Raw genomic sequence first — 13255 nt, 5'->3', positions numbered from 1 at the left:
AGCCCCAGTATCTCTTCCCCCCACAGTCTTGAAACCTTAGTATCTCACAGGGCCGTAGACATATATGAGCTGCAGTGCTGGAGGATGGATGTGATTTTTATTGTTCAACATCCACTAGGGGAACAGGGTTTTATTTCCACTAGAATGTTTGAAATGACCAGCTAGAAACTATTTATCTACTCCCTATTTATTCTGATGATGATTTAGTTAAGAACTATATTCTTTTAGGTCCTTTGTTCCAACTACCTTGAAGTCACCAATCCAGTGAATTGGATGAGTAATCAAACTGAAATCTTCAGCTTATACGACTCAAAGAACTAACGTCAAATGTACTCTACAAACAATATCCTCTTCTTGCTGTACATTTTAAATTAAGAAGCTTGAAGCATTTTACATAGCAATAGTCAAAACACCCTCTCACCTCCCCCACTATCTTCTCCTTATAACCTGTTAAAATAACACTGTCTGCAATTATGGCATCATTTGTTATGCATGATATAATAGACTGCAAATATAAAGAGGTATTATCATTACTTTTGTCCTTTGTTCTTTCAGGCCAGAATATTGCATACTTCTTTACTTTGACATTTATTGCTTTTAGATTGGTAACAGAATGGTTTGTGTTGCTCATTATCTTGAATGATGATAATATTAGAAGTTGGGGAGTCTGTGTTCTCTGTTAAGTAAAGACTTTGTATAATTTAACAAAGGTTATTACTGGACAATTACCCAGAATACAGTTCAAGTCTAATAAAGTATAGTCATATCCAGTCTTAAAGAGAATATTTACCGTGGTTTCTGGGAAATTGGATCAAGTAGTATTCACATATATTTTTTGCTGCTACTTTTCATAAGTTCACCCTGACTGTTTCATAGGTAAAATTACAGTGAGACAATTTGCCTGTAATAGGAGATGAAATAAAATAAAATATAAAATTTTCAGGTTCTGAATTATAAAGTTTTATCTTATTCAGTAAAATACATATGTTTTATATATATATGTATATATATATATATATATACACACACACACACATAGAGAGAGAGAGAGAAAGAGAGAGGAGTTAAATCTTAATCTGTTACAGTATTAGAAATCAATGTCCTACTCTCTCTACTGACATTGTTCTGGGTGAGGAGTGTCCATGCCCTTCAAAGCTTTAAACAAACATTTCACAAAATTCAAATGGAAAAAAAAAAATGGACTTGGATCAGAAAGAAAGATACTTTTTCTACAGGGAGCTAAACTGGTCATATCTATCAAAAAATGTGTGTTTCTGTGTATCACTGACAAATAATATATGAAGAGAAATAAGAAGAGCTCAATCTCTGACTCCTAAAGAAAGTAATCGATGACTTCATATTAGAGATTCAAGAGAAAAAACCAATTTGAAAAGTGACACATGTTAAAAAATGCTGGCCAGGGGTCTGGCATGGGACTATTCACCTGTTGTTTAATCATATAATTTTCTCAAGTGGGGCACGTGTTTCCATGAATTTGACCCTGATATTATTATTATTTGTTTAGTAGATTGGAAGGTAGTTTAAGGTGGATTCCATTTTAGTCTATGTAGGAATATGAAGAATGTGGAGAAAAATCAAGCCAAAACTTCTAGAAGCAAAACTGGCATGCATGATGACTCTTAACACACTAGGACTCTTGGGCCAAAGTTGTTAAGAGAAATAAAATTTGTAGTCTTGGTAAGTCAGAAATCTTATATTTGTAAGATTATATTCTTTTAATAGAACTTTACCCATTTGGAATGTTATAGTTGTTAATTAATAGATATTTCATTTAATTTCTATTTTTAATTCATTGATGAAATGTTTTCAATATTTGTACTAAAATATAATAGAAACATTTTTGCATTGTCCTATTCAGGCAATTTGCTACACTATTCAGGCAATTTGCTACGTATAATACTTTGCTGCAGTGGTTCATTCTGTCATGAAGAAATATTATTTAACAAGAATATATGAAAGAGGCAACCCATGTCAGTATTCTTGCCTGGGAAATCCCATGGACAGAGGACCCTGGTGGGCTAGAGTTCACAGGGTCACAAAGAGTTGGACACGACTGAGAGACTGAACGTGAGCACGATATGAAAGAAGATAAATTTATTTGGTTGAATTCATCAGGTAGCTACTAAGTGTCCAAATATAATTGCTTTCACTATAGCTTTGAAGATAGCTTTCCATTAAGATATGGAACGAGTCAAGAATATCAAAATTTTAAACTGTATTTAAAATTCAAAGTGTATGTGGAATTGTCTTATCAAAAGTTGCATGTCAGTCAAGCAAATTTTGAATAGTTGATGATTTTCTTTTCTTAAGGAATAACACAACAACTGAAACTTAATGTACCAAAACCTATCGGTATGGGAGATTCTGTGTAATAGTTGCAGGACTTAATTACTATTGGACAAAAATATTTAAAGGAAAAGGGTATGTATTGCTTCAAGTTAAGTCGCATACCATCTGATCACTGTCTTGTTCACTGTGCACTGAACCAATGTAAAGAGGAAAACATTTTTTATAGTATGATTCCATCACAGATGCCCTGTGAAGCATCATACTAATGGAAAATGCTCTGGAAATTGAACTATATGATATATCTGGGGGTAGTTTAGAACTAACTTATGGTTACCTCCCACCCCCACAGTAACCATAGGTTAGTTCTCTGTAAGTCTGTTTCTGTTCTGTAAATAAGGGTTTTATTGTGTCATTTTATACATAAAAAATTAAAACAGACATATTTAGTAATTTTTCCAAGGGCATTTGGCCCATGAATGGCACATCAATTTTCAAATATAAAGAATGAAGCACAATCAGTAATACTAGCCACTATACTGTATAGCTTTATAAATGAGGGCAGTAGTAGTATGGCTTGAAAATAATTACTGGATTAATAATTTAGAGGATATATTATCCAGCTTCAGTCTTTTACCTGTATTTCAAATACATCTATTAAACCACCTGTTAAAATTTTCTACCTACCTGTGGTATAGGCATATTTGGATATATCATTCTCTCTCAATTTGCCCCTAATGTATTTTGTATCTTAGTGTGACCGTTCTCCACCCAGGTATTGAAGCTACATGCTTCAAAGGCTTTTCACACTCCTTTCCTTGAACATATGCCTAATCAGTCTTAACATTCTGAGTAATTATCCTCAATTATTAATCTATTAATCAATTTCTAACCATACTACTACTGCCCTCATTTATTTCCTCATTAGTTTTTGTTTTTTCATTTATTTTTATTAGTTGGAGGCTAATTACTTCACAATATTGTAGTGGGTTTTGCCATACATTGACATGAATCAGCCATGGATTTACATGTGTTCCCAAACATATCCTCATTAGTTTTTCTTAGACCGCCACAACAAATGCCTTAACCAGTATGCTTGCTTCCATGTTTGTCTTCCTCAATTCTTTTTTCCATATATCTCTCAAAGAAAATCTTTCAAATTTCAAATTGGCCTTGTCAGTTCCTCTCACTACAGATTGGAAGGCAAGCTAATTAAAATTATACCTCCATTATCTTTCTTGGTAATCTCTACTTCACATCACCTACTCCAAGGAAATTGTGTTCCCTGCCTTTGTATTTCTTACAGAAATCCTTTGTTCTTTCCAGCCATAATTGGTCTGGGTGATTCTTGTGTATTCTTCATGACTCTGATCACATATCAAATCCTAGAGGATGGTGTTTTCATTGCTTCATCCCACCTTTATAGGCTTGGTCCTGTATCCTTCTTCTTGCTCCTCTTAATATCCAATAAAAACTAATATATTTTCCTTACAGAAGTAAATCCATCTGTTAATATTTCTAGACTCTGAAATCTTTGAGGATAGAGACTGTGACATTATTATTATTATTTTTTTAATCCACCTGCTTCCTAGTTCACTACCTGATGCATGTAACTATTTGATAATTAAATAATGAGTGTTGAATGAAACCATGCCTTGATGAATAAACAATAAGAGCAGAAGTAATAATGTATATCATTTTTAACACATATTAAGTGTATTTATAGGCTGAAAATGTCTTAAATGAGTCTCACTTCTCTCATATTGTTTTATATTTTATGAAGTTTCCTTTTTAAAGTGATTCAATGTAGGGTTTTCTTTCTTTCTTTGTTCTTTTTTTGAGCTGTCACACACACACAGCGTAGCAGACTTTGTTTTTTTGGGGGGGTGGGGGAGCTGTCAATAATGTAAACAGAGTAATGTATATTTTGTGGTATATGAGCTTTCGTGCATGCTCAGTCACTCAGCTGTGTCTGATTCTTTGCAAACCCATGGATTATAGCCCTCCAAACTCCTCTGTCCATGGAAAGTTTCCAGACTAAAATACTAGAATGTGCTGTCATTTCCTACTCCCAGGGAATCTTCTTGGCCCAAGGATCAAACCATGTCTCCTGCATTGCCAGGCAGATTCTTTACCACTGAGCCACCTAGGAAGCCCTATTGTATATAAGGACTTTGATTTAAATCAGTTTTCAAAAAAAAGGAATAAATTCTACATTTTATCTTACTGTATCTCATTCTCCAGTTTAATGTAGAGGTTTAATATTGCCTTTCAAGCCAAATTCTTTTGATTTAAAACCTTGTTTTCCACTGACAAGGGAAATGTTCTTGGGCAATTTGCTTAACTTTTATTTATACGAATTCCCTAAACTACAAATAGGAATGCTAATAAACTTTCCACAAAGAGTTGTTACAATAGTTGAAGATTATTTGAATCTCTGTGTTCTTTGAAATACCATAGAATCTTTTAACAGGCCAATTAGCATTCATAATAGTGTGTCATTTTATAATTAGTCAATAAATGTTAACTAAGTTATCACTGCTGTTATCATATAGATTAAATGAATTTTATAATTCAAACATAGTTATCATTCAAATAAATTACTATACTGTTAAAGTGATATCTTAAAAAACCTTGAGGATCTAAAGAATTGAAAATTCCTGACATAAATTCTCCTAAAGTAATTCCTCATTTATTTATTTATTTATTTATTTAAACATTTTATTTTATATTGGAGTATAGCCGATGAACAATATGATATTTTCAGGTGGACAGCCAAGGGACTTAGCCATAAGCATACATGTATCTAATCCTCTGCAAATTCCCCTCTCATCCAGGCTGCCACATAACATTGAGCAGAGTTCCCTATGCTATACAGTAGGCTCTTGTTGGTGAACCATTTAAATATAGCAGTGTATAACTCCTCATTTATTTTTTTAGCATTTTAGTTTTCTTTTTACCCTCTCAGCTGTCAGTTTTTGCTACTGTCATCATCTTAAATTCTAACATCATTTTCTGCCAATGAGTGCATTTAGGTGTACACACAGTTAAACAAGTTGAGATTATGACTGCTTGATCTACGAAGGGATCAGCAGGGGAGGAACTGATTAAATGGAGGTGTCCTGTACAGTTTGTTGAATGGCTGTTTACTTCAACTAGCTTAGGAAGTAGTCGGATAAGATGTGATGCAGGGGCCACAGTAAAATAAAAGAAGCTTTAGTAAATGTGAATTTGAAATCCATGTTGATCTTTGTTATTCACATAAGTAACAAATTTATGTGAATAATATATGTTTTATATTAAATCACATGCACTTACATTTGTGCATGTGTGTGTAGGTATATTTGTCTTTAATTTCCTATAATTCTATCATCATTATCCAAAGAAAGTTTAGCAAATTGAAATGGAAACTTTTTGAAGAAAATGGAGTCCCCTTTCATTTCTTCAAGACCTGACTTGTCTCAGAAATTGATCTATTTCTGGAAATTATATTCATTCACCTGTAATTTTTGTTCTGCCCCCAACTGGAAAGTTTGTCAAGCCATCAGCTCAACGGTGTACTGTGCCTGTGAATTCTCCCTGCTGGCCAGCTCCCATGGGGGCCTGCTTGACATGTACAGTCTGACTCCACAGTCATTTCATTGCCTGTTTTCCCATTTCTGCCAGCCTTTGACTGTTAACAGCCATTTCAACAGTGAAGGGAAAGAAAAATTTTTTAAAAAAATGAAAAGGAAATTTGTGTATTGGTTTATTAGTGTTGCTAATAAAATCTTTTGGGGTGAAATTTTATGATTCATGCCACTTTGTAATCCTAACTAGAATGTGGTTATCTGTATCATCTGAAAAGGGGCTTTCCGGATAGCTCAGCTGGTAAAGAATCCACCTGCAATATGGCAACCAGGGTTTGATCCCTGGGTTGGGAAGACCCCCTGGAGGAGGGCATGGCAACCCACCCCAGTATTCTTGCCTGGAGAATCCCACGGACAGAGGAGTCTGGGAGAATACAGACGATGGGGTTGACAGACCATGGGGTCACAGAGTTGGACACAACTGAGCGACTAAGCATAATACATCATCTGAAAAATTGGGCATCAACACAAATGGAACAGACAGAAAGTTAAGGTGTATTTTTTAAAAATCATCTCTTTTTTTGCTTATATCAGAAATCAACAGCTAGATATTCTAATGTATTTTCTTTTAAGTTAATTTTGAAAGAAGTATTTGTGCATACAATAATTATAAGAACAATGAGAAAATAACCAGTATTTCCTATCAATGCTAAGTTTTAATTTTTTGCAGTGGCTCACATTAATTTTTATTTTATTACCAACTTTAAAATATTTGAAACATTATAATCAGAGTTAACTTTATTCCATGGAAATTTTGGAACTCCCATATTTTGAGACAGGTTTACAGTAGGAGATGTGGGAAATAAGCCTCTTTCTTTAAATTATGTTGTTTTTTTTTTTTTCTTCACTATTCCTAAAGCTTAATTTGTTGCCATTATTGTTGTTCAATCTTAAGTCATGTTTGATTCTTTGCAACCGCATGGACTGACTGCAGAACAACAGGCTCCCCTGTCCTTTGCTACCTCCCAAAGTTTGCTCATATTCATGTACATTGAGTTGGTGATGCTCTCTAACCATCTCATCCCCTTCTCCTCCTGCACTCAATCTTTCCGGTCTTTTCTAGTGAGTCACTGCCTCGCATCAGGTGGTCAAAGTATCGGAGCTTCAGCTTCAGCACCAGTCCTTCCAACGAATATTCAGGGTTGATTTCCTTTAGGATGGGCTGATTTGATCTCCTTTGTGTCCAAGGGACTTTCAAGAGTCTTCTCCAGCACCACAGTTCAAAAGCATCAATTCTTCAGAACTCAGTCCTTGTGGTCCAACTCTTACACCCACACATGACCAGTGGAAAATCAGCAGCTTTGACTATATGGACCTTTGTCAGCAAAGTAATATTTCTGCTTTTATTTATTTATTTTTGTTTCTGCTTTTAATATGCTATCTAGGTTTGCAATAGTTTTGCTTCCAAAGAGCAAGCATCTTTTAATTTCATGTCTGCAATCACCATCTGCAGTGATTTTGGAAACCAAAAAAATAAAGTCTGTCACTGCTTCCACCTTTTCCCCTTCTATTAGCCATGAAGTGATCTTAGCTTTTTTTTTTTTAATGCTGAGTTTCAAGCTAAATTTTTATTCTACTCTTTCACCCTCATCAAAAGGCTCTTTAGTCCCTCTTCACTTTCTGCAATTAAAGTGGTATCATCTATGCATATGCGTTTCTCTGACATAGCAAATAACTAAATAGAGCAAGAAATATAGTTAACTGGTGATATTTTCTTGGCCTACCTGATGACAACCACTTTGCTTTATAGATGTTTTCTCATTGTATTACCTCATTCTTCTGATAGGGAGTCAACAGAACCAGTAAATTTATACAGGCTAAAATTATGTTCTTCAGTTCTATGTTTACATCTCTCCCAAATGGCTCTGTGCAGCCTCCATAAGCTTGGAACACATTTCTAAGTAATGTCCTAATGATTTCTGAGGGCAGCACACATAAAAATGATAACACTCAAATGAGGATTTTTATCCTTTCCCGTATCATTCTCTTAATAGACTGAGATGTACAATTTTTGATTTGCAAGTTATCAGAACATTTTGTACTTTGCTTATTTATAATGGCAAATACACTTGATAGTATAATTTTAAAGGAAGTGGCTGAAATATTTTGACACATAAACGATGATGATGGTAACCATTTCAGAAAATTTGAATTGTAAAGAACCTACCTGCCAATGCAGAAGACATTAGACAAGTAGGTTCCATCCCAGAGTTGGGAAGATCCCCTGGAGGAGGGTATGGCAACCCATGGAGGATCCCATGGACAGAGGAGCTTGGTGTCCATGGAGTCGCAAAGAATAAGACACGACTGAAGTGACTTAGCCCAGCACCATAGATACTGGAAGAAGATGAAGGCAGAGCAATATTTAGTTAATGAAAAATAATGCACCCAGTAAAATAAGAAACATTTAGATTATAACCATTATCCAAGACACTTTATCACACTTAAGTCATAAATTCGTACTATAGATACCAATAAGATTCAAAAAAATGCAAACCAACTTAATTGTAACCTTCACATTTATATGTGAAATTTAGTGCCAAATAAATAAGTATAAGCACACTCTGAATGAAGTAACTTGTTATTTTGACTTATGCCTTAGTACATATCATCAAATAATAAATGTAAATCTAAATCAAAATGTGAAATGAAATAGCATATTATTCTTTGATATTCAAATGTGTTATATCATCGTGCCATTATTAACCTATTGTCTCTCAGTTCCAAATGCACTCTGCTTGATTTTGCTTTCTCACGCTGAAGTTGAGAACTCTATGAATACTAATTTTTCCTTGCCAGTGGCTTTCTATTAGCGTGTGTGCATCCTCAGTCACTTTAATTGTGTCTGACTCTTTGTGGGTCTAGGACTGTAGCCTGCCAGGCTCCTCTGTCCATGGGATTCTCCAGGTAAGGCTTGGAGTGGGTTGCCATGCCCTCCTTCAGGGGATCTTCCTGACCCAGGGATCAAACTCGAGTCTCCTGCATCTTCTGCATTGCAAGCAGATTCTTCACTGCTGAGCCACCAGGGAAGCCCCCAGTTTTCCATTATTAATATATTTTGCCAATAAAGAGCAGAGATAGATTGGAAAACAGGGAAAATGGAGAAGAAACTTCTGCATATCTGGTGGAACCAGTTTCCTTGGGCTCACAAGGTGCCGTTGGTGACTATGTCATTGCTCAATAACTAGCCTGAACTCTAGCTCCTTTGTTCCCCAGGTCTATGGGTAGAACCTGCTTTCTGTAGTTAATAGTTCTGGGCATAATACAACCCAGAGAGTAAGAGCCTTTTTGCTTTTTCACCCTTCCATACTTATGTAAATGTTATCCTGTGTTAACTTCCCTTTATTCCTATATCTAGTGTGATTTCTGTTCTCCCCCCCAAAATTGTTGTTGTTTAGTTGATAAGTCATGTCTGACTCTTTATGACCCCATGAATTGTAGCCTGCCAGGCTCCCCTGTTCACGGGATTCTCGAGGCAAGAATACTGGAGTGGGTTGCCATTTCCTTCTCCAGGAGATCTTCCCAGCCCAGGGATTGAACCCGCATCCCCTAATTGGCAGGCAGATTCTTTACCACTGAACCACCAGGGAAGCCCTTCATAGCTAAATTCTATCATGGCTTTATAGTCTGACTTACATATATTTTTTATTTTTCATTTTATTTTTAAAATGTATTTATTATACACAAGATATTCAGAATTGGATTAAACATAATCCTTGTTTGTTATATGCTCTCATTATTGGTCCATTTATAGTTCATTTTCATTTAGTTGATTTTTAATTTAATTATTTCCAATAATGTAATTAAAAATTATAACTCACTGCCAAAAGTAAGTAAAAGTTACTACAGTGAAGTGAGGAAAGAGTTGATTTTTTTCAAGAATGGTACCAGTTGAGTTGGAGTTTCCTGTGGGGAAAATACATATCTTGATTCCTACTTCATACCATACACAACTGTAGATATGTCTAAGACAATAGAAAATATTTCAAAGGTGTCAGAGCAAATTATTTTTATATATTTGATTGCTAAAACACCATTCAGTGTGAATAAGCAGTAAATGGAGCAAAAAAAAAGTATTGGCAATACAGATTAGTGATGAAGGAGTCAGATAAAGAAAGCAAATGTACAAGAAAAAGAAACTCAATAAAAAATGGAAGAAGACTTGCATAAATGTTTTACAAAAGAGTATATTAAATGAACAATAAAAGGATGGAAAGAAGTTAAACTTCATCAGTGATAAGGAGAATGAAAATTTAAACCATAAAGTAATGCCCATTAGACACAATGCATAAAGTGTTAAAAAAAAAATTACAAAGATATGGAGTATGACAGTGGAACATGATAATATAAATGACTATGTTTGTGGAAAATTATTTGGCAGGATCTACTAAATTCAGTTGTTGACTTAAAGCTCAACATTCAGAAAACTAAGGTCATGGCATCCAGTCCCATCATTTCACAGCAAATAGATGGGGAAACAGTGGAAACAGTGGCCGACTTTAATTTTCTGGGCTCCAAAATCACTGCAGATGGTGACTGCAGCCATGAAATTAAAAGGTGCTTACTCCTTGAAAGAAAAGTTATTGCCAACCTAAACAGCATATTAAAAAGCAGAGACATTACATTGTCAACAAAGGTTCGTCTAGTCAAGGCTATGGTTTTTCCAGTACTTATGTATGGATGTGAGACTTGGACTATAAAGAAAGCTGAGCACCAAAGAATTGATGCTTTTGACCTGTGGTGTTACAAAAGACTCTTGAGAGTCCCTTGGACTGCAAGGAGATCCAACCAGTCCATCCGAAAGGAAATCAGTCCTGAATATTCATTGGAAGGACTGATATTGAAGCTGAAACTCCAATACTTTGGCCACCTGATGCAAAGAACTGACTCATTGGAAAAGACCCTGATGCTGGGAAACATTTAGAGTGGGAGGAGAAGGGGACCACAGAGGATGAGATGGTTGGATGGCATCACTGACTCAATGGACATGAGTTTGGGTAACCTCCGGGAGTTGGTGATGGACAGGAAAACCTGGCGTGCTGCAGTCCATGGGGTCCCAAAGAGTCGGACATGATTGAGTGACTGAACTAAACTGAACTAAATTCAGAGGTATGCAGATCCTATAACCCAGCCGTTATTCTTCTGTATATATGTTAAGCATATAAACACATACACATGTTCATCAAAAACAAGTATGAGCATTATTTATACAGACACTGTTTGTAATAGCCTCAAATATGAAACTAAGATAGGCCTGTTCATAGAAAAGCAAATAAATACATTTTGGTATATTCTCACAAAGAAATTAAAAGATGCTTGTTCCTTGGAAGGAAAGCTATGACAAACCTAGACAGTGTATTAAAAAGCAGAGACATTACTTTGCTGATAAAGGCCTATATAGAAGCTACAGTTTTTCCATTAGTCATGTGCTGATGTGAGAGTTAGACCACAAAGAAGAAGTAAAAGCAGTTCTAAGGGGAAGGTTCATAGCTTTACAAGCTTACCTCAAGAAACAATAGAAAAAATCAAATAAATAACCTAACTTTACACCTAAAGCAACAAGAGAAAGAAGAAATGAAGAACCCTAGGGTTAGTAGAAGGAAAGCAATCATAAAAACTAGCCAGAAACAATGAAAAAGAAACAAAGGAGACTATAGCAAAAATCAGCAAAGCTAAATAAATTCTGGTTCTTTGAGAAGATAAATAAAATAGACAAACCACAGCCAGACTCATCAAGAAAATAGGGAGAAGAATCAAATCAACAAAATTAGAAATGAAAATGGAGAAATCACAATAGACAACACAAAAATACAAAGGATCATAAGAGACTACTATCAGCAATTATATGACAATAAAATGAACAACTTAGAAGAAATGGACAAATTTTTAGAAAAGTACAACCTTCCAAAACTGAAACAGGAAGAAATAGAAAATCTTAACAGATACATCACAAGCACAGAAATAGAAGCTGTAATTAAAAAATCTTCCAACAAACAAAAGCCCAGGACCATATGGCTTCACAGGTGAATTCTACCAAAAATTTAGAGAAAAGCTAACCCCTATCCTTCTCAAACTCTTCCAGAAAATTACAGAGGAAGGTAAACTCCCAAACTCATTCTATGAGGTCACCATCAGCCTAATACCAAAACCAGACAAAGATGCCACAAAAAAAAAGAAAACTACAGACCAATATCACTGATGAACATAGATGGAAAATCCTCAACAAAATTCTAGCAAACAGAATCCAACAACATATTAAAAATATCATATGTCATGACCAAGTGGGCTTTATCCCAGGGATGCAAGGATTCTTCAATATTTGCAAATCAAACAATGTGATATGCCACATTAACAAATTGAAGGATAAAATCCATATGATTATCTCAATAGATGCAGAGAAAGCCTTTGACAAAAGTCAACACCCATTTATGATAAAAAAAAAAAAACTCCCCAGAAAACAGGAATAGAAGGAACATACCTCAACATAATAAAAACTATTATAAAAATCCACAGCAATCATCCTCAATGGCAAACAACTGAAAGCATTTCCCCTAAAATCACAAAAAGACAAGGGTGCCCACTCTCACCACTACTAGTCAACATAGTTTTGGAAGTTTTAGCCACAGCAATAAGAGAAGAAAGAGAAATAAAATGAATCCAGATTGGAAAAGAAGAAGTAAAACTCTCACTGTTTGTAGATGATATGATCCTCTACATAGCAAACCGTAAAGATACCATCAGAAAATTACTACAGCTAATCAATGAATATAGTAAAGTTGCAGGATATAAAATTAATACACAGAAATACCTTGCATTCCTATACACTAATAATGAGAAAACAGAAAGCGAAATTAAGGAAATAATCCCATTCACCATTGTGATTAAAAGAATAAAATACTTAGGAATAAATCTACCTGGAAAAACAAAAGGTCTATATATAGAAAACTATAAAACACTGATGAAAGAAATCAAAGGTAACACAAAGAGATGGAAAAATATACCTTTTTATGGATCAGAAGAATCAATAAAATGAAAATGAGTATAGTATCCAAAGCAATGTATAGATTCAATGCAATTTCTCTCAAGCTACCAAGGATATTTTTCACAGAGCTAGAAGAAATAATTTCACAATTTGTATGGAAATACAAAAAACCTCGAATAGCCAAAGTAGTCTTGAGAAAGAAGAATGAAACTGGAGGAATCAACCTGCCTGACTTCAGACTATACTGCAAAGCTACAGTCATCAAGACAGTATGGTACTGGCACAAAGACAGAAATATAGATCAATGGAACCAAATAGAAAGCCCAGAGATAAATCC

The sequence above is a fragment of the Cervus canadensis genome, chromosome 27 (assembly GCF_019320065.1).
Source record: "Cervus canadensis isolate Bull #8, Minnesota chromosome 27, ASM1932006v1, whole genome shotgun sequence".
In the NCBI taxonomy this organism is placed as follows: domain Eukaryota; kingdom Metazoa; phylum Chordata; class Mammalia; order Artiodactyla; family Cervidae; genus Cervus; species Cervus canadensis.
The sequence above is the reverse complement of the archived record's forward strand: the minus strand, read 5'-3'. Positions refer to the sequence as shown.